At 36.7% G+C, this 20,003-nt stretch overlaps 1 protein-coding gene across 1 annotated transcript in view; it reads right to left on the bottom strand.

Annotated features, from left to right (window-relative positions):
• The window catches only part of LOC106069323 (cholecystokinin receptor-like), a 155,707-nt gene that overhangs the window by 48,259 nt on the left and 87,445 nt on the right, over nucleotides 1-20,003 (bottom strand). The gene's annotated exons all lie outside the window — the stretch shown is intronic.

Raw genomic sequence — 20,003 nt, 5'->3', positions numbered from 1 at the left:
TCATTAATTATTTTTCTAAAGATATCATTTCTACGCGTGTACACCAAAAGTATTTTTGTAGAAATTTGAGCACTTGACATAAAATAAAGACCGAGAACAGATCGCTGTGAAACTTGAACCAAACTGTCAATGTAAGTCTGGTTTGGATTACAGAAAACTAATGTGGTAACATGAGTATTTTGTTTAGATATTTCAATGAAGGTTCACTGAACTTTTGCTTACAGGTCAAACTTAAAGGGGTGAGTAGAGGGCGCCAGGTATAAGATTAGCTGAACATTCAACCATCCCAAATACACTGCTAGCTTTAAGTGGTGAGTAGAGGGCGCCAGGTATAAGATTAGCTGAACATGCAACCATCCCAAATACACTGCTAGCTTTAAGTGGTGAGTAGAGGGCGCCAGGTATAAGATTAGCTGAACATTCAACCATCCCAAATACACTGCTAGCTTTAAGAACGTCATAACTATCCTGATACTAGGGATTTGATATCGAGACCCTAGATACTAATGTCTGGCACTTCCCCGAGATAGTCTTATTTTTTGTCTTTTTTTTTTATTTGAATCTATTGTTTTAGTAGTAAAGGATAGGTGGACATTTGTAGTCAAACGGAATTTTTATTTGTTTGGACCAATGAAATTATCTTATCTTATTTACAGTAACATGAACATATTAAGGGACATAATCTTACCCTTTTCAACTCTCTGAGTAATAAAGCAAAGAACAAAGCAGCAGCCCATTGAAGGAGATATCCTTCAGAGACGCTGGTGATGGATAGGCAACACACTAGGCGAGCTTAAAACAACATTACAAGACTAGCCGTCGCCTGGAACTCTTAGGAAAGAGAAGACAGACAAGAAATACATAGAGCTTAGATTTGGATGCAGTTGCTAAGCAGATGAACAAGACGTGGAAACAAAGAGACTCGCCATGAGTCGAGACGTTTGAAGTAAGCTAGTTAAAAAAGTAAAGTTCCCCTTTCAGACCTTGTGGTCTATAGGGCAGATGATGTAAAGGCCATCTGATTCTGTGGCCTACGGTTTACGAGGGTGTCATGTGGCCAGCCCAACGACCAGCCACCTTTACTTTTCCCCAACTAATGTCAGGTACCCATTAAAGCTGGGTGGACTCAGAGGGGCCTGAAGATCCCGGAATTAAAAATCCCAGTCTTCACCAGGATTCCAACCCGGGACCACCGGTTCAGAAGCCAAGCGCTTTACAGCTCAGCCACCGCGCCTCATTGGAGTAAGCTACCACAGGCAGAAATGTTGAGATACGTTTAGAAACAATGCACGGATTTCCTTGATATAATTCATATTCATATCTAAACACTTTATTTCTGTATCTCCCTCACCAACCCCCACCCGTCTCTTGTTCAACAAACCAACTAAGAGCAAGGTAAAAATAACAGAAGCTTTATACTTAGAAGTTTTCAAGAGAAATTAAACAATGTCAGGAACGCTGAAGTTGAACTTCAGAATTTCCAAACAAATAAAAGCTACACAATTCATGGAGTGTGATTCGATAGTGTTAAAAAAGTTGCAGAAAGAGAATCTATAGACCTTTAAAGTGCAGAAAGATAATTATAGATCTTTAAAGTGCAGAAAGAGAATCTATAGACCTTTAAAGTGCAGAAAGAGAATCTATAGACCTTTAAAGTGCAGAAAGATAATTATAGACCTTTAAAGTGCAGAAAGAGAATCTATAGACCTTTAAAGTGCAGAAAGAGAATCCTAGACCTTAACAGTGCAGAAAGAGAATCTATAGACCTTTAAAGTGCAGAATCTATAGACCTTTAAAGTGCAGAAAGAGAATCTATAGACCTTTAAAGTGCAGAAAGAGAATCTATAGACCTTTAAAGTGCAGAAAGAGAATCTATAGACCTTTAAAGTGCAGAAAGAGAATCTATAGACCTTTAAAGTGCAGAAAAAGAATCTATAGACCTTTAAAGTGCAGAAAGAGAATCTATAGACCTTTAAAGTGCAGAAAGAGAATATATAGACCTTTAAAGTGCAGAATCTATAGACCTTTAAAGTGCAGAAAGAGAATCTATAGACCTTTAAAGTGCAGAAAGAGAATCTATAGACCTTTAAAGTGCAGAAAGAGAATCTATAGACCTTTAAAGTGCAGAATCTATAGACCTTTAAAGTGCAGAAAGAGAATCCTAGATGTTTAAGAAAAAGACAAACCTTATCAGCACTTCCTTTATTTTGTACACCGGATACACCAAACAGCAAGCTATTTATAGCTTTTCCGCCATTAATACAAAATCTCTAATCAATGACTATGGGAAATTTGCATCAATGGCATATTGTTCTAAATAACTAAATAACCATGATAGGACCATATGTCTATGGATAGTCAGTACTGATAAGCTATGTATTTGAAAAGGTGTAAAAAAAAATGTTTAGTTTCGCATTATAAAGGGAAAGTTGTTAACTGTTTCCTTGTAGTACAAAATAGTTTTTTAAATTTAATTTCAGAATTTTTTCCAATCTTCCTCGTTGTATATTCTTACATTTTCCTATGTTACCTTATGTAACACCCGCATTTCTTCATATTGTTTTCTCTTCTCCTTTTTATTTTTGACATTGTATCTTGTTTGCTCGAGTAATGTAAATGGAATCTTTAAAATGTAGAAAACTGAAGCAAGAGGAGATTTCTGTGTGGGTTAAAATTAATTGTGTAAACTCCCAATAGATCATCTAGTGAATCATTTCTATTTCAGACATACATGTTTGTAAAATGTTTTACATGTTTCGAATGTTCCTTCAATGTTGAAGATAATTTACTTCCTATTCTAAACCTCGCGCAGGACGACGGGATTGAAAGCGGCAGGGCTTGAACCATCGATAAATTTGAACGACAGTCCAGCTTACCAAGTCTTTCCTTTGTATCAATAGCTTTAGCAACCTTTGTTAAAGTCATTGAAAAGTTATTATTGGTCTGAAATATTTCAGAGATACACACCGTAATCGCAGACTCTAATGTAAAGACGTATATCGAATATATATAATTGAAAGTAAGGTATATATATTATGTATATATTATATATGTATATATATATATATATATATATATATATATATATATATATATATATATATATATATATATATATATATATATATATATGTCTCGCATAGAAATCAATATCGTTTGATCAGTTTTGATGAAATTAGGTAGAATTGTTCCTTAGATTATGTCTGGGACCGTAGTGTACGTTTAATGTCCCTCTTACAATTGGAAGGCCCTATATTTAAAACAATACTACCTACATTAATCTCTATTAAAGAACAAAACTTTTTAATAAATCGGGTAAACCATTTGTCACAGTATTTTATATTTGATATGAATATGTCGGCTAAACGGGTAAATTCATTTTTATACTCTACTTTCATTTTCGTGGCAAAATTGTGAAAAAAAATGTAAAGGGAATATTCGCCTTGTTTGACATAGATCTAAATCCAATCCACAAGATCAGTAATATACAATAAGGCCCATAGACAGCGGGTCCTATCCGGCTAGTAGACAATAAGATATTATGTTAACACTCGTTGATAAATGCGACTATTGGCAATAGTAAATGTCTATCCTTATGGATTTTTCGTGTCTAACTATTGACCTACGTGAACCTACTCAGGCCACTCACCACCCCCTCCTCCTAAAGAGAGACATTCGATCAATGTCTAATAGTGGCACAAGCCACAACCTGTCTCCTTAGTCTGTAGTTTTCCTTCTCTCTTCGTGACTTTGCCGTTTCCACTGTAAGTCGATTTCAAATTAACTTTTATCTTGCCATGACGCGAACTAAATACTTCAAGCTGTGTTTTTTTTAAAGAATTTACAGTTGTTTTTTTTTAAACCTAGATCTTTGTGTCTTTTCTTTTAAGTTCCAAAGCAGAAACTGTTTTATAGAGTTGACCAACTCGTATTAGCTTCATCTCTATCAGCGATATCTAACATTCTTTTTAAGGAGCAGAAAGAGAGAGAGAGAGAGAGAGAGATGTGCGTGTTTGTGAGAGAGAGGTGGGGAGGGGGGAATAAAAGGGTGGTGGAGAAAACAGAGAAACTAAAGAGAATATAAGAAGGAGCAACAAAAAAATAGAGAGAGAGAAAAAGAGAGACTGAGAGAGATAGAAAAGAGAGAGAGCGAGAGAGTGGAAGAGTGACATAAAAAAGAGAGTATTAAAGAAAAAGTAATAGAGCAAAAGAGAATTATGGTAAAGAGGGAGATTGAGAGAGAGAGAAAAAGAGAAAGAGAGAGAGAGCGAGAGAGAGAGCTAAAGAGCAACAGGGAAAACATTAAAAGAATGAGAGAAAAGAAAAGAGTGAGGTTGAAAGGAAGAGAGCCTGAAGTGGTTGAGTGGAAGAGATATACAAAGGAAATGGTGAATATGATAAAGGAAAGAAAGCGATAAAAAGAAATATTTGGGGAGAGCCTGTGTGTGGAAGTGGAAATAGGAGTTGGAAAAGTGTGAGGTCGTAGGAGAGAGAAAATGAGACAGAAAAATAGACAGAGGATAAACAGAGAGAGAGAGAGAGAGAGAGAGAGAGAGAGAGAGAAGAAGAAGAAGAAGAAAAGTTTGTTCTTAATAAGTTTTTTTAAGTCCTCACCTTGTCCAGAAATAATGAGAAACGTTAAAGAAGAAAATGAACTTGTCTTATAGCTTTAGGACCTTTGAGTCAAGAACTAAAATATCGGGACAGAGTTTGACGGTAAGAGGACAGTTTTTGTCAGACCCTTTTTTTCCCCCCATATCTATCAATAAGATAAAAGAAAAACGGGGAGTGGGTTATATTACTTTCCAGTTTTAAAAGATGATTTTATGGCCAAGAAAGGGCATCAATAGAGTGGCAACGCTTAATTAGTTCTCCTTCCATTTTAGATTAATTTTTGTTAGTGACCCAATAGAACAATATATTGAACTATCAATAAATATCACAGAGAATTTACAAAAATGTAGCTTCTGTTATTTCTCGACAGAAAAACGAATTCCCCCCACCCCCAAATCCTTTAAGGATAAGAGTAGGGGACGTGGTAGGGGTATATCATGTACCTCCCCTTAACTCTTACAGTATTTGTCTATTATTATCAAAATACTCTTTTGGTTCGGGCCAGAATGGAGGGCAGTAACATGGAAACGCTTAATTAGCCACCCCCATCACCTATCAAACAATAATTTATTAAGGATTGAATTTTAGATCAAAGAGGAAGCGACAGACCATAATAATATTTTTTTTTTTTACATAATTTCGCTCCTTACAAAAAATAAAACTTTTCATCCAGAGTGGAAACGCCCAGTAGAGCATTTAATAGCATAAATTATTCAAAAAACATTATGATTATTTAAACAAATTGTAAAATTGCTAAACAAGAAAAAACCCGCACTTCTCTTCGGGGGATGGAGCTTACGAGTGTGTTTGTGTGGGCGGGGGGAGTCGGTCGCCCTACAGCTCCCTGGATCCGCCAGTAATCATAGCTCATATTCAATTTATATTTTCTAATACTTTCTTTACATAAAAACATTATGGAATATGATATTTACTGCAAATTTAGAGTAAATCTAAATTCACTGTGATGTTGTTATAGAATTTTTTCTTTGCCGATAATATATATATATATATATATATATATATATATATATATATATATATATATATATATATATATATATATATATATATATATATTAGGGGTGCACCGGATAGTACTTTTTGATATCCGGCCGGGGCCGGATATGACCGGATAGTAAAATTTGATATTCGGCCGGAGCCGGATACCTAAGTGTCTTGTTAATAGCTTGTGTTGCTGAACATTTTACGAAACTGTTAAATAACATACCTATATTGGTTGGTTTTATTTTTTTTCCCTTTTATATACCTTATTGTTTTAAACTCTGTTAGTGATTGATTTATTCAAGCTTAACAGTATTTCTAAAAATCTGTATAGCATGAGTGTGTCTGTGTGTATGTACGATGCCACCAACTGTAAAGGATGTGTGTAGGAAGGTCAATGTAAATAATGTTAGTATATATTTAACTAGTTACTAATGTAAATCTCTCATAAGTAAAGTGCAATCTGCCTTGTATAGTGGTCGGATGTATGTGTTCATGAATTTCAGACCAACAACCTGGTCAGATATACCTAGTGAGCCTACACATGTAGTCCTAGTGTAGTGTGTATAGTTGTTTGTGTTAACCATCAAGCATTGTTTTTTCCTTGAGCATACGCACGCAATAGAGTTGGGTGTCAGTCAAAAAAGATAAACACATTGGCATGGTCAGTTGAGCATATAGATAAATTATACCCGTCCACTAGTTAGAGGTCAAGGGTTGTTGTTTTTTTTTTTTACGCTCCAGCATATTGTTTCTTTGTTTGCTAGATCTAACTGCGGTACTATTATTCAATTTATTTTATGCGATTTTTAAATTTACTGTAAGGTTTTCCGTTATTTATTAAGTCAAAAGAATTCAACAATGAAATTAGCTTTCTTTCTAAAGATTTTAATACAAGGCAAAAAAATACACACACGCAAACATGCACATCTTTGTTTTCTTTTATTGTGCAAAGAACGTACGTAAGAAATATTAAATGCAAAGAACGTATGTTAGAAACATCTTCCTTAATTATTACTTATTAATTATTTTATGCGTGGTTTCAGTAACTGTTACAAAAGGGAACGATAGTAAGCCTATGGATGTCAGGTGTGTAAAAGTCGTCCTAGCCTGATACACAGTGGCTAAGTAGGCCTACGCATCTTAAGTAAAAAAAAATAGTAATAACAAGGAGTTAATTGACTGTCACAAATTATTAAGAATATTGTTATCAAATCAAGACACTTAACTGCAGGAGTAATATTAAAGTTAATACGTTAGAAAAATTATTTAACCGTAATATTTATTGACAGTGTAATATCCTTTGTTAGCACGTTGTGTTTTTTTCATTCTGGCTTAAAAATGGTAAATGTCTATCAAAAAATTGGGTGTCAAGGACCAAAGAAATAAAATAAAGAGTAGGGGGTGTTTAGCTCTCCATTTAAAGATAGCCCTGGTCGTGTCTTCTACAAAATAATTAGTTACTGGCTTACTGGGCTATATAATCTCGCGGTTTGTGTTCTGTGTAGCTAAAGGTCACTCGTTTAAGTGCATGTGATCTTTAGAGGTTTGGCTATGGTAGTCCAGCCCCCGTAATGAAGATTAACTACTAAATAAACAAACTCAGTTCCCTCGAAAGGTGTGACATTAAACCTACGTCCATCGTATTTAACTTGTGGTCACCTGCCTATAAAAAAAACTCAATGTGATGGACTAAACAAATAAAAGGGGTGGGAGTTGTTCATCTCTACCTCTGGAGATATACCCGCACAGCTAGACAGACGTCTGGTCAGCATGACGTAGTCAAGGAATGTAGCATTTTAACATGTTAACTAACCTACTCAAAGGTCAAGACAAATTGAAAAAAGTGTCAGCCATTGCTGCTCTGTATGTAAAGCGCATTTATGATGTAAAGTTTCATTTCTATTTATATTAAGTTATTAACACGCCTTGTCTTTAAAATAAACGATGTTTGGTGCATATTCATAATGGCTCTATTTTTAAGCACATTATTTTGTTTTAATAAAACATTAATACACTCTACAACAGACATTAATGGAACGAGGTCCACTTTATGCACATTAAATAGGTGTATTTTTTATTATCCTGCTTACTATCCGGTAGTGATATCCGACCGGAGCCGAATAGCACCGGATAGCAAAAAAGGCCGGATATTCGGCAGAAGCCGGAGCCGGAGCGACTATCCGGTGCACCCCCTAATATATATATATATATATATATATTATGTTATTAATTATTTCACGTCTAGGCCTACTAGTTAACTACTCCATTAGCTCATGGAGCACCTAGAGGGCCCAGCGGAACACAGTTTGGGAAACACTGATGTAGAAGATCTAGATTCTAGAAGATGGCCGAGCAAAGTTGAGCCATGATTCATTAAACCCAGACACTAGTCAATTTTACTTCAATTTGCAGTCAGTACTTTCAACTTTTTCCTAAGAGTTATCTGAAATATATATATCGTGGGAACAATGTGGGGTTCAAAGGTTCAAACAACATGTTGAAGATTGAAACAGAACATGTAAAATTTGGTGGAACTACAAGGGAACACGCCAGTGGCGTAACTAAGGGGGGATGAGGGGGGGAGAATTTTAAGATTCCCCCGGGCCCCCACCTTGGGGGGGGGGGCCCAAATGGGTGTCCGAAACTTATTTTTAAATACATAAATTAATATATTTGATTGACAAATAGTGTCAACGGGTGTCTTTTTTTTCAACATTTATGGATTAAATTTATCACAAAGACTAAACCTAGATCTAGGTCTATCAGTACGTTGACTTTGTTGACATTTTAAAAATATTTTTCCCCACAGAGATCAAAGGTTTTTTTTTAAAGTTAGTTTTACATTGTAAACTTTGTTGCCACGAATTAAACTGCATGATATACAGCGAATTCCAGGTATCTTGTTACCTTTACTAATAATGGATCTAAATAGCGAGTATTTTATGGCTACACTAATTAACATTGAAGCAAAATTTACAGAATCGAGTATAACAGATCCAAAAGTTATTCTTAATAATGCTAGAATAGTCCATTATTCGGGTTTGGCGTCTATAATTTCAGAATTAAACTTCACACTTGAGTTATTACCCCTCGATTCATCTTTCGTCAATCCAATGGAAACTCTCTTTTTATTTCCATCTATTCCTTTTGCTTTCGCACAAAACATAAACAACAAACAATGACGTAATATCATATAATATTAGCACATCCTTCCTTTTGAAGTTATTATCACATCCTTCCATTTAAAGTTCTTAAGAGTGATATCTACTAGGAACTTTAACAATTCGTCCACTTCTGGTTGTCTTGACTAGCACAACAAGTTCTCTAGACGTTGGTCTATAACTGTCTGTTTCGTTTGTACCAACAGTTTGCAGTTCTTTGTCTTCATCGGTATCAGAGATGTCTTCATCGAAACTCTTATTCAAAAAGCGTTGATTTCTTCTGTATGTTTTTCCAATGTTTGTCTTTATGTTGTTCGATCTGGGTGATGAATGTTTTTTATGCCAACTGCTTTCTGCCATGTTTGACCTAGACGAACTCTCCGACAGAATAATCTTTAGGTAGTCTTGCTTTTGCATCGCATTTCACTTTGCTTTTCATCTGTCGTTCGTTGAGTAATGTCTCTGCATTTTCAGCTACCAATGGTTTAAATAGTTTGGGATCAGTTGGAATGATTCCCTGAGTCTTCTACTCGTCAGCAGTTGTAATGACGAATACGGCAGTCCGCTTATCGGAGTATTTCTATACTCGAGCATAACAAGATAAGAATCTTTCCCACTTTTGTATGCTTTGAATACTTTTGCTTTCGCATAAAACATAAACAACCAACAATGACGTAATATATAATATTAGCACAGAATCTTCTTCATGCAGTGGAAAATTAAGAATTTTTTGCCTATCTGGAATTCTGGTCAAAGCTCCTGCGCCCAATTAATATAGTTCAGAAGAAACTACAAAAGTCTGGACTTCATATACGGGACGCTGCTGAGGAAATTAGTACCCTTTCATGCTTTCTGCAAATGATGAGAAACTGACAAAAACCAAATCCATCGAAAAAGCAAAAGAAGGTAGTAAATACTATGGATTTCCTGTAATCAAAACAACCAGAAGAAAGAAAAGACTTAATGGGAAGTTGAGTTCTAATGTAGGACTGTCAATAGAAATGCAATTCAAACGTTTTGCGACAAAAGTGCTGGACAGATTTCATATGGAGATAAAGAGCAGATTCCAAAGGCTGGAAAGAAAATGGATACCTTTGGGTTTCTTCTTGAACCAAGACACCTGTTAGATGAAGACACGCTTATGACAAACTGTGCTACTTTTCCTGTTTGTATGATGAAATAAATGGCAAATCGCTTTTTCAATGATGTCATTGATGCACTAGCACTTTTTATCAAGAAACCAGTAATACAATCACAAATAGACATATTGAGGAAACAGGCTTCATATGGTAATTACGTGTGCTCAAACCTTGCAACCTCCTCCGAATCACTGGCGGATCCAGAACTTTGGAGTGGGGGGGGGGCGATTTTTTTCTAAACCCTAACCCTAACGCCCAGTAAACGCTAACCCTATGCATAAACGTGCGTACAGCATATATATATATCTATATCTATATCTATATATATATATATATATTCGATATATGAGAATAAAATAAGACTGTTTCTCAATCTTCGGCGAAAAAAAAACAGAAAAAAAACCAGTCATGTTGAGGCCTTTCTCTTGCAAGCTTGGGGGTCTGGGAGAGCGCTTTAAGCTTTCTCAGTGGGGTTCGGGGCAAAGCCCCGACACCCAAAAGCGTTTCTTGCATTTTTCACTGCAGAAACGCATTCTCCTGACATCTACAGTTCATTATTTATTAGTAGGGTTCGGGGCGAAGCCCCGACGCCAAAAGCGTTTTCTTGCCCTTTTACGGCTGAAACGCATTCTCCTGACATCTACAGCTCATTACTTATTAGTGGGGTTTGGGGCGAAGCCCCGACGCCAAAAGCGTTTTCTTGCATTTTTTTACGGCTGAAACGCATTCTCCTGACATCTACAGCTTATTATCTATCTGTAGGGTTCGGGGCGAAGCCCCGACGCTAAAAGCGTTTTCTTGCACTTTTCACGACTGAAACGCATTCTCCTGACATCTACAGCTTATTATTTATCTGTAGGGTTCGGGGAGAAGCCCCGACGCTAAAAGCGTTTTCTTGCACTTTTCACGACTGAAACGCATTCTCCTGACATCTACAGCTTATTATTTATCAGTAGCGCTAAAAGCGTTTTCTTGCACTTTTCACGGCTGAAACGCATTCTCATGACATCTACAGCTCATTACTTATTAGTGGGGTTCGGGACGAAGCGTCGACGCTAAAAGCGTTTTCTGGCATTCTTCACTGCAGTAACGCATTCTCCTGACCTACAGCTCATTATTCATTCTATTATAAAGGACCTTTTGAATAATGTGGAAAAATATCTAATATGAATTTATAGTCCCTTAATACATTGCAAATACAACCGATTTGTTCTTTGAAAAGATAAGATACCCCACATATTTAGATTAAGGCTTTGAGGATCGCTGCCGAAAAAAAAAATTCCATAAATAATATTCAATGAAATTCAAGCATAAATTGTGAGTTATAGTCCTAAATTTATTTAACTAGAAAAATATGAGATAGAGTAAAGGTTGGAAAAAGTCGACTAGGAAAAGATTATCTGGCTTTTGAACTCATCTCAACCGTGACTGTTTTATTGAAAAATTTCGTTTGAATTATAACTTTTCCAAAGCAAAGTCTTTCTTAAAATAGTTATGATAAATTCATGTGAAATTACACAAACTCTGTCTGGAAAGGGGAAGGTCGGTAAAATGAAAACGATTAATCCTCGCTCCTTTTTACAATTTCTGCTAATGATTGCATTTTGCATTAAAGAATAGGGGTTGGGCGACTCGATATAATAATTTACTTTATAGCTTATATAAATTATATTAGTGACAGATTTTTTAAATTTTGTAATTGGTTTGTCCGATGCGAGGAAGGTGATTGCATGTATCGCACTTCCACCTGTTTATATTATATAGATATTCGACTAATTTTGTTCACATACTATGATTTCTCCATGAAAGTAGGACCGCCCCCCCCCCACACACACAAAGGGTTTAGATGGGAAGGGCAGTAGAGGTATTCGCTCCTCCCCAACATAATATAAAGACCGGTTAAAATACCAATAACAAGTTTTAATCATATACATATTTAATTGATTCTGTTAGTAAGCTGTGATTTCTACAAATAAATAGGACCGCCCCCCCCCCACTCGAAAGTTTATGGTGGGGGGGCGGAATGATGCCATCGCCCCCTCCCGACCCTACCAAATCGGCCAAAATACTAGAAGGGGGGGGGGCGAAATAATCTAAAAATAGGTTGAAATATAAATAATTAGTATATATTATTAACATTAGTAATAAATTCGTATACAAATTGTGTGAATTCTATACTAAAATTCGTCCGCCGAGTGGGGGGGGGGCGATCGCCCCTACCGCCCCCCCCCCTGGATCCGCCAGTGCTCCGAGTACCGCTAACTCAGGCCACTTCCATTACGTCATGTGAGAGATCATTCTCAAAGCTCAAGTTCATCAAAAAGTATCTCAGGAGCACAATGACGCAAGAAAGGCTTATCATGGTTTTAATGTCAGTGAAGTCACAAATACTAGAAAGTATCGATGTAGATGATGTTTTAGATTTCTTTGCTGCACAGAATGCACGACGTGAAGCGATATCAATTGAGATTTGTCACTTGTGCATTATTTAACTAATAAACAACGGTATTATTCATTAAAAGAGTCTTAATGATTATATTTTTTAAGTTGATTGATATACTGAACCAATTTGATTTTGGGCTTATAAATTTTTGCGTACATTATCTCATGTCATATGTCGAATGTCAAAATGCAAGGGGCCCCCAAAGAGGTCAATCCCCCCGGGCCCCCAAATCCCTAGTTACGCCCCTGGAACACGCAACATCGGAGAATCGCCCTTTCTCTTTTATGTGATTTACATAATACATTGCAATCTCCGATTTTCGAGTATTTACATTTTGCATTTCACGAAGTATTATGAAAAACTACTTATCCATTGTTGTTTTAAATGTCCAACTTATATGCATACTAAATAAATTTTTTCTTAAAAAAAAAGGAAACATTTTTTTGTTTAAATGTAGTAGTTAGTATGACAGAACATATTTAATTTAGCAATACATTTGTAAAAGGCATAATTTTTTGACAAAAAATCTATAACCATTTGCATAAATGTGTTAAAAATATTGCATGCAACTATCTCCCCTACTAAAGGGACTCCAATGTTTGTTACTATTAATAGTGAATAGTTGTAAAAGTGGTGTATTTTTATGAAAAAAAAACTGCTTGCATAAGTGATTTAAAAAATTAGATTTTTTCGCTTTTAGAAAAGAATAAAGTAGCCGTTGCATCAGAACTTTGAATGGTTTAAAATATTATGATGTCGGATTTTCACTATCTTTTCTAGTTTCTGATATCTAAACGGGACGGACGGACAGACATGCCACACAAAAGTAATGGCGTCTTCTCCCCTTTCGGGGGCCGCTAAAAATATGTTTCAAGAATGAAAGAAAGAAACAAATACAAAACAATAAATAAATCTTTTTTAGGAAAATATTTTGGTTTAAACTATAAAATATCATAGTAAAACCACTTTATTTACCTTTTACCAAAACTAACTTTCATTAAAGGATAGCAAAATTACTGTAAATTATGTATGAAATGATTAATAGTTCAATATTAATATAGAATATCCACATTATATTAACAGGCACTAGTAATGTATTTTGAATTATTCTTTTTATTTCCTTATTAATTAAAATGTATTTCGTTCTAAAGACTATTAGACGACTAGAAATACCAGTGAAACTTTATACTTTCTTTTACATTAAATAAACACATATTGTATTTGAACGTATACATAGTTCAAGGTCATATAACATTGAGCTCATGAAGAGTTCAAGATATGTCGCAGCATTTTTATCGCCAGATTATCCCGGGCAATGCTTCTCAGCCTCACAGTGGCGCTTAGGTGCAAACGGTCACTAGAGGAGACGAGAAGTCTACTAGTCCATTGCACTAGTGAGGATGGAAGAAAGCCCCCCAAAAACACGTTACTATCTACAAACCGTTCATCAAGGGGCCTTTTTTTTTATTGCGGACACCTACACGGCTGATGTTGTACAGAAAGGGAGTTTCCCCCGTGAGCTCGGCCTTTAGCCTCTCCTTTAAACCGAGCGTCCTGGGATACAAGCCATCGGTAATAGGGATGTAATAATTTACATCTGCTTGGGTCTTTCCCACACAGAAGTTTGTTCAGACAGGCAAATGGAGGAAAGGTTACATAGGCCTACAGATGTAAGAGTCATTGACTCAACTCTGATGTCAATTACAAGAAAGAAGAAGTCGCCAGACTATTGAGCCCAGCATTTATCCCTATACGAAATAAGACTAGACTTATATACGTATTATTAGTCTCAACCCAGGAAGTATTAAGTTTTATAATCCTCTAGTTTTAAGTTAACTAAGAACAATCAACTCAGAAACAATAATAATAATTATATTTTAAAAAAAGGTCGCATTGAAATCCATTGATCAGAAGCTCTGTCATTACTAGTCCGGGATGAAGTCAAATGCATATCTAGATCTGGTTGTAAACTGACTATGTCAAACTGGTAACTAAGTTGGAAAAGGCAATCCATTAATCAAAGCCGTTGTGAGGATAGGAAAAAGTAGATTGATGATCTGTATCTTAGCCAAGAGTGAACAGAACAGAGTTTAAAGAGGGGGGGGGGCGTGTCAACCATAGACGCTGTGAAAACTCTTGCTGAACACTATATATATATTTATATTATATATCTTAGATAAACGGATAGACAGACATACTGACATATAGACTGATAGATAGACAGACAGACAGACAGATAGATAGATAGATAGATAGATAGATAGACAGACAGACAGACAGACAGACAGACAGACAGACAGATAGATAGATAGATAGATAGATAGATAGATAGATAGATAGATAGATAGATAGATAGATAGATAGACAGACAGACAGATAGACAGATAGATAAATAGATAGACAGACAGACAGACAGACAGACAGACAGACAGACAGACAGACAGATAGATAGATAGATAGATAAATAGATAGACAGACAGACAGACAGACAGACAGACAGATATATAGATAGATAGATAGATAGATAGATAGATAGATAGATAGATAGATAGATAGATAGATAGATAGATAGACAGACAGATAGATAGATAGACAGATAGATAGATAGATAGATAGATAGATAGACAGACAGACAGACAGACAGACAGACAGACAGATATATAGATAGATAGATAGATAGAGATAGATAGATAGATAGATAGATAGATTGATGTAGGCATCTAGTTCAAGTAAAATAGCGTAGGTTTTGTTTACATGTATAATGAATTCCAAGCAGTCATTTACTGCATTCTGTTGAATGCTCGGTCGTTCGTGTGTAGCTCCAGATAGTTCACATAACTAAACCGATGTAGGCGTTTTATTGTTCTTAATGAAGAACTTCAAATAAACCAAGGTGAATATACCTTTTATTAATAAATATGCACTTCTTTTAACTTCAATATAGATGTCTGTAGAAACAACTGATACAGTGATAAACAATATAGAACTGGTCTCACAAAATGTAGGTCTTTCTGTCACACGTCTATCGCTTGTTCTCAACTTCTTCCATTTGTACACGCCCATTTATTCACTTGAACTACAACAGACCATCTCGTGATTTCCTCGGAATCTTTAATGCTCAACAAACCATCCGCACACCTTTACTCATGGTTACATAAGGAATATGTACATGTACTCTACTGTCATGTCAATGGTACTTAAGCCTATAAATTTCACCAAAGTTTGTATCTATAACTTGACTCTTGTGTAAGGTGACCAGATATTTGAGGAGCGAAAGCGGGACACATTCCCAAAATTGGGGCTTTAAAAAAAATTAAGGCTCTTCTCAGACGTTTCGACGCAATGGATGTTTCAACACTTTCTTTGTCATTACAGTAGGATAAATTTAAAATGAAGAAAAACGGCATTTCTTTTTAAGTTGGGGACATCGTATCTCCCTCTAAGCTGTGGCGATGTTGGTTCGGTACTTTCATCCTTTAGCAAAGGTGTTGTTCTGAAACCATCTGGCCTACTTCATGGACGCATGCATCAACAAGTACAGATTAACTGACGTCAATTAGTGAGAAGAAGGCAGGGACACTATTCATGCCTCAAACATAGGAGCCCGCAAAGGATCCCCAAGGAAAGACTGAAAATGGTAGCTTGAAGCTATGAATCAAATTTTGAAATAAATGCGTGACATTGATCGACTTTTTTTTAATAAAGCGGGACATTTGCTGTCCCGAGCGGACATTTTATGAAAAACATGACAAACGGTCCAAAGCGGGACTGTACCGCCAAAGTCGGGACCTCTGGTCACCTTACTCTTGTACCAGTTTTCTATTTAAATTAGTAATCCTCCTTCTTGTAGTGAGTATAAAGAAGTGCAGCATTACGGAGGTCCCTCTGGAAACGCCTTAGAACAGGGGTTCTCAACCTGTGGGTTCCGACCCCCTTGGGGGTCTATTGACGATTTGCCAGGGGTCGCCTAAGACCATCGATAAATGGATTGCTTTTGTCAATTCTTCTATTGCTGTGTAAGTGTGGGTGGGTGGGGGTCGCGGAAGAGTGGGGGGTTGTAAAAAGGGGTCGCCGAGCTTAAAAGGTTGAGAACGGCTGCCTTAGAATATCAGCTGGCTCAACAGCAAGCCCTCATTGGATTTCAGTAGTACACTTAGAGGCAAGAGAGACAGCTGGAGCTCAGTAGTTCACTTAGAGGCAAGAGAGACAGCTGGAGCTCAGTAGTTCACTTAGAGGCAAGAGAGACAGCTGGAGCTCAGTAGTACACTTAGAGGCAAGAGAGACAGCTGGAGCTCAGTAGTACACTTAGAGGCAAGAGAGACAGCTGGAGCTCAGTAGTACACTTAGAGGCAAGAGAGACAGCTGGAGCTCAGTAGTTCACTTAGAGGCAAGAGAGACAGCTGGAGCTCAGTAGTACACTTAGAGGCAAGAGAGACAGCTGGAGCTCAGTAGTACACTTAGAGGCAAGAGAGACAGCTGGAGCTCAGTAGTACACTTAGAGGCAAGAGAGACAGCTGGAGCTCTCGTACAAAAGCTACCGAACATACGATTGAGATTTAATGGAGATCTAACCAAGACGGCGAAAAAAACTTACATTGAGGTCCCCCCCTCCTTTTTTTTTTCACACAGTGGCTTTGTCTGCTTCGTGTAATCCAAATATGTTAGTCTCTTACATAGCTGGGCCTCGTCAAATACTGCATTCTTCCTTTACTTCAATATGTTATGAGTTTAAAAGATTACGGGCCAATTACTAGTATTCAAGAAAGTTAGAAGTTGAGAGATGTATGTGTCCTCTGAGCATCCGCCCTACTCTTGCTTCCTGCTATCCAAGAGAAATGATCAAGCTTTCACAATTTGACATTCTGTTATTGAATTTGTGTCTGTTTTGCTTTTCATATAGTCTTAGCTCTGTTTCTAGAGCACCTGCTTAGAGAATTGTTTAAAATGTCATTATCTCTATGATAATTTAATTTTGAACCATTTTCTCTCAATCTTAAATAGTGCACCCCTCCAGTTCCTCTCTTCGCTTCTTGTTAGCTCCCCCCCCCCTCTTCCTCTAGTGATCCCCTTAATAACATTATTTTCAGTCATTGGCCAATCAGAGGAAGCAGAAATGGTCCCTGGGTAGGAATAAAAATTCCAGATTTTTAAATGCGTGCTGTGAGGGGAAGGAAGATGGAGAAAGGGTCAATGCAATACTTGGAGATGTCAGGTTGTATTTTCGTTACAAAGTTAAGTGACTAAACTAAGGGGTGTAACTCGATCAAAGTTCAACTCTGTTCCACTAACTCCGTTACATCTGACAAATAAGTAGGCTAGAGAGGAAAAGTTACATTCATAGACATCCAGGGAACATATTTTTGTCTGTGTCTGATTTGTTTTCTTTAAGTGGAACTCTTTCGATATGTTTCATTTCATGTCTTATCCTTTATCCACACTCTTTCTGCTTACGTAACTTATTTATTCTAACAATTTGTGTTTCTGTTTTCATAACTAGTCTATCCTAAAAATGTATGTTTTTGTATACGCAACTTGTCTATTCTAATAATTTGTGTTTCTGCTAACCTGACTTGTCTATTCGAACTATTTGTGTTTCTGCTTATCTAACTAGTATACAACATTGATCACTCATATTTTTTGTTATTCATTTTATCATATTGTTAGACATTTCAAATAGAATTGTTTGTCTGGTACATTTCATATAGTACTGTTTGCCTTGTATATTTCATATAGTAGGCTACTGTTGTCTTGTACATTTCAAAAAGTACTGTTTTCTTGTACTTTTCATATAGTACTGTTCATGGGCGTAGCCAGGGGGGGGGGTTCTTGGGGTTCAACCCCCCCCCCCCGAAATGAAATCCCCCCCCCCGCAGGAGGGGGGGGGAACGGAATTAAGTGAATGATTTTTGCTTTCATTTTGTTTATTTTAGTTGAGATTTTAATACTAAATCATCACTTACCACAGCACAGCCGAGGCAGTTTTGAGTTAAAAACCCTCTACCAGGGGGTTTTGAGTTTAAATCCCCCTACCAGGGGGTTTTGAGATTTAAAAAACCCCTATCAGGGGGTTTTGAGATACAAATCCCTCTACCAGGGGGCTTTGAGTTTAAAACCCACTACAGGGGGTTTTGAATTTTAAACCCCCTACCAGAGGTTTTTGCAGTTAAATCCCCCTCTTCTATAAAACAAAACAAAAAAAATGCAAACAGCAATCCCCAAATTCCAACAGCATAGTTGAGGAAGATTTTGATTTTAAAATCCCCTCCAAAATTTACGATAAACCCCATCTTCAAAATAAAAAAAGCAAATTACACACTCAAAATTCTATGAGCGTAGCCAAAGGGGTTTTGAGTTTCAACCCCCCCCCTCCAGTTGGGGTTTGAAGCTAAAAAGTACCTCTTCAATATAAAAAAAGCAAATTACACACTATAAAATCTATGAGCGTAGCCAAAGGGGTTTTGAGTGTAAATCCCCCTCCTCCAGATGGCTTTTTCTTTAAAGTTTAAAACCCCTCCAGATGGTTTTGAGTTTAAAATTCCCCTACAGAGCGTTTAGAGTTGAAAACCTCTCTCTTCAATATTATTTTTAAGCAAACTATAGTGACCGAATTCTTTAATCGTAGCTAAATGGGGTTTTGAATTAAAAACAAAACAAAAAAACTTAGAGATTTCTTAGTTTAAAACCCCTCAACAGATGATTTGACGAAAAAACTTTCCTTTTCGATATAAAATCTAAAGCGAAATACAGGCATGTAATTCCAAGAGCGTAGTCAAGAAAGGTTACAAATTTCTACCAGTGGCTTGGGCTCCATTAATAAAGTGTGAATAGTCTTCTGCCGAATTTGAAAATCATTAAATGTATCTCAACAAAAATGGCTAAGACAGATTTTAGGAGTCAGTCATAGAGATCGGGTCTAAATAAAAGAAATCATATGCCGAACTGGGAGTCGAATCCTTAGTAAGGTTGTGACAGAGCGTCGCATGAGGTTTTGCGGGACATGTTCTCACAAAAATGAATTACGCAAAATAAGAGTTGCGGAAACAGCTTGCCGGAAAATGCGCCGAACGGCGCGAGAGGGTCTAAGTCAGTAAGAATAGCACATTAGGTTTTTGAAATAAAACTTTTTAATAGCAAGATAATGCACTTTAGATACCTCAGAATATGCATTTTGTTGGCTTTCAATACCAGAAATAGTGCCCGGCGGCGGGGCTTCGCCCCGCGCTGGGGGTGCGCTGCGAACTCCCCCAGACCCCCTTGCTAGCAAGGGCGGGGAGTCTACAATAAACAATAAACGTCTTCCGAAAGGGTCAGAATGTAATAAAGATTAATTATGTACACACACACACACACAGATATATATATATATATATATATATATATATATATATATATATATATATATATATATATATATATATATATATATATGTATATATATATATAATTTTTTTCCGCGGGGGGGGGGGGCGGGGGGAATCCCCCCCCCAAACCCTCCCCGAAAAAAAATCCTGGCTACGCCCATGGTACTGTTTGTCTTGCACATTTCATATAGTACTGTTTGTCTTGTACGTGTCATGTAGTGCTGTTTGCCTTGTGCATTTCATATAGTACTGTTTGCCTTGTACATTTCATATTGTTCTG

Source organism: Biomphalaria glabrata, chromosome 8 (assembly GCF_947242115.1).
Source record: "Biomphalaria glabrata chromosome 8, xgBioGlab47.1, whole genome shotgun sequence".
Lineage (NCBI taxonomy): Eukaryota > Metazoa > Mollusca > Gastropoda > Planorbidae > Biomphalaria > Biomphalaria glabrata.
This window is presented reverse-complemented; position numbering and strand designations above follow the sequence as displayed.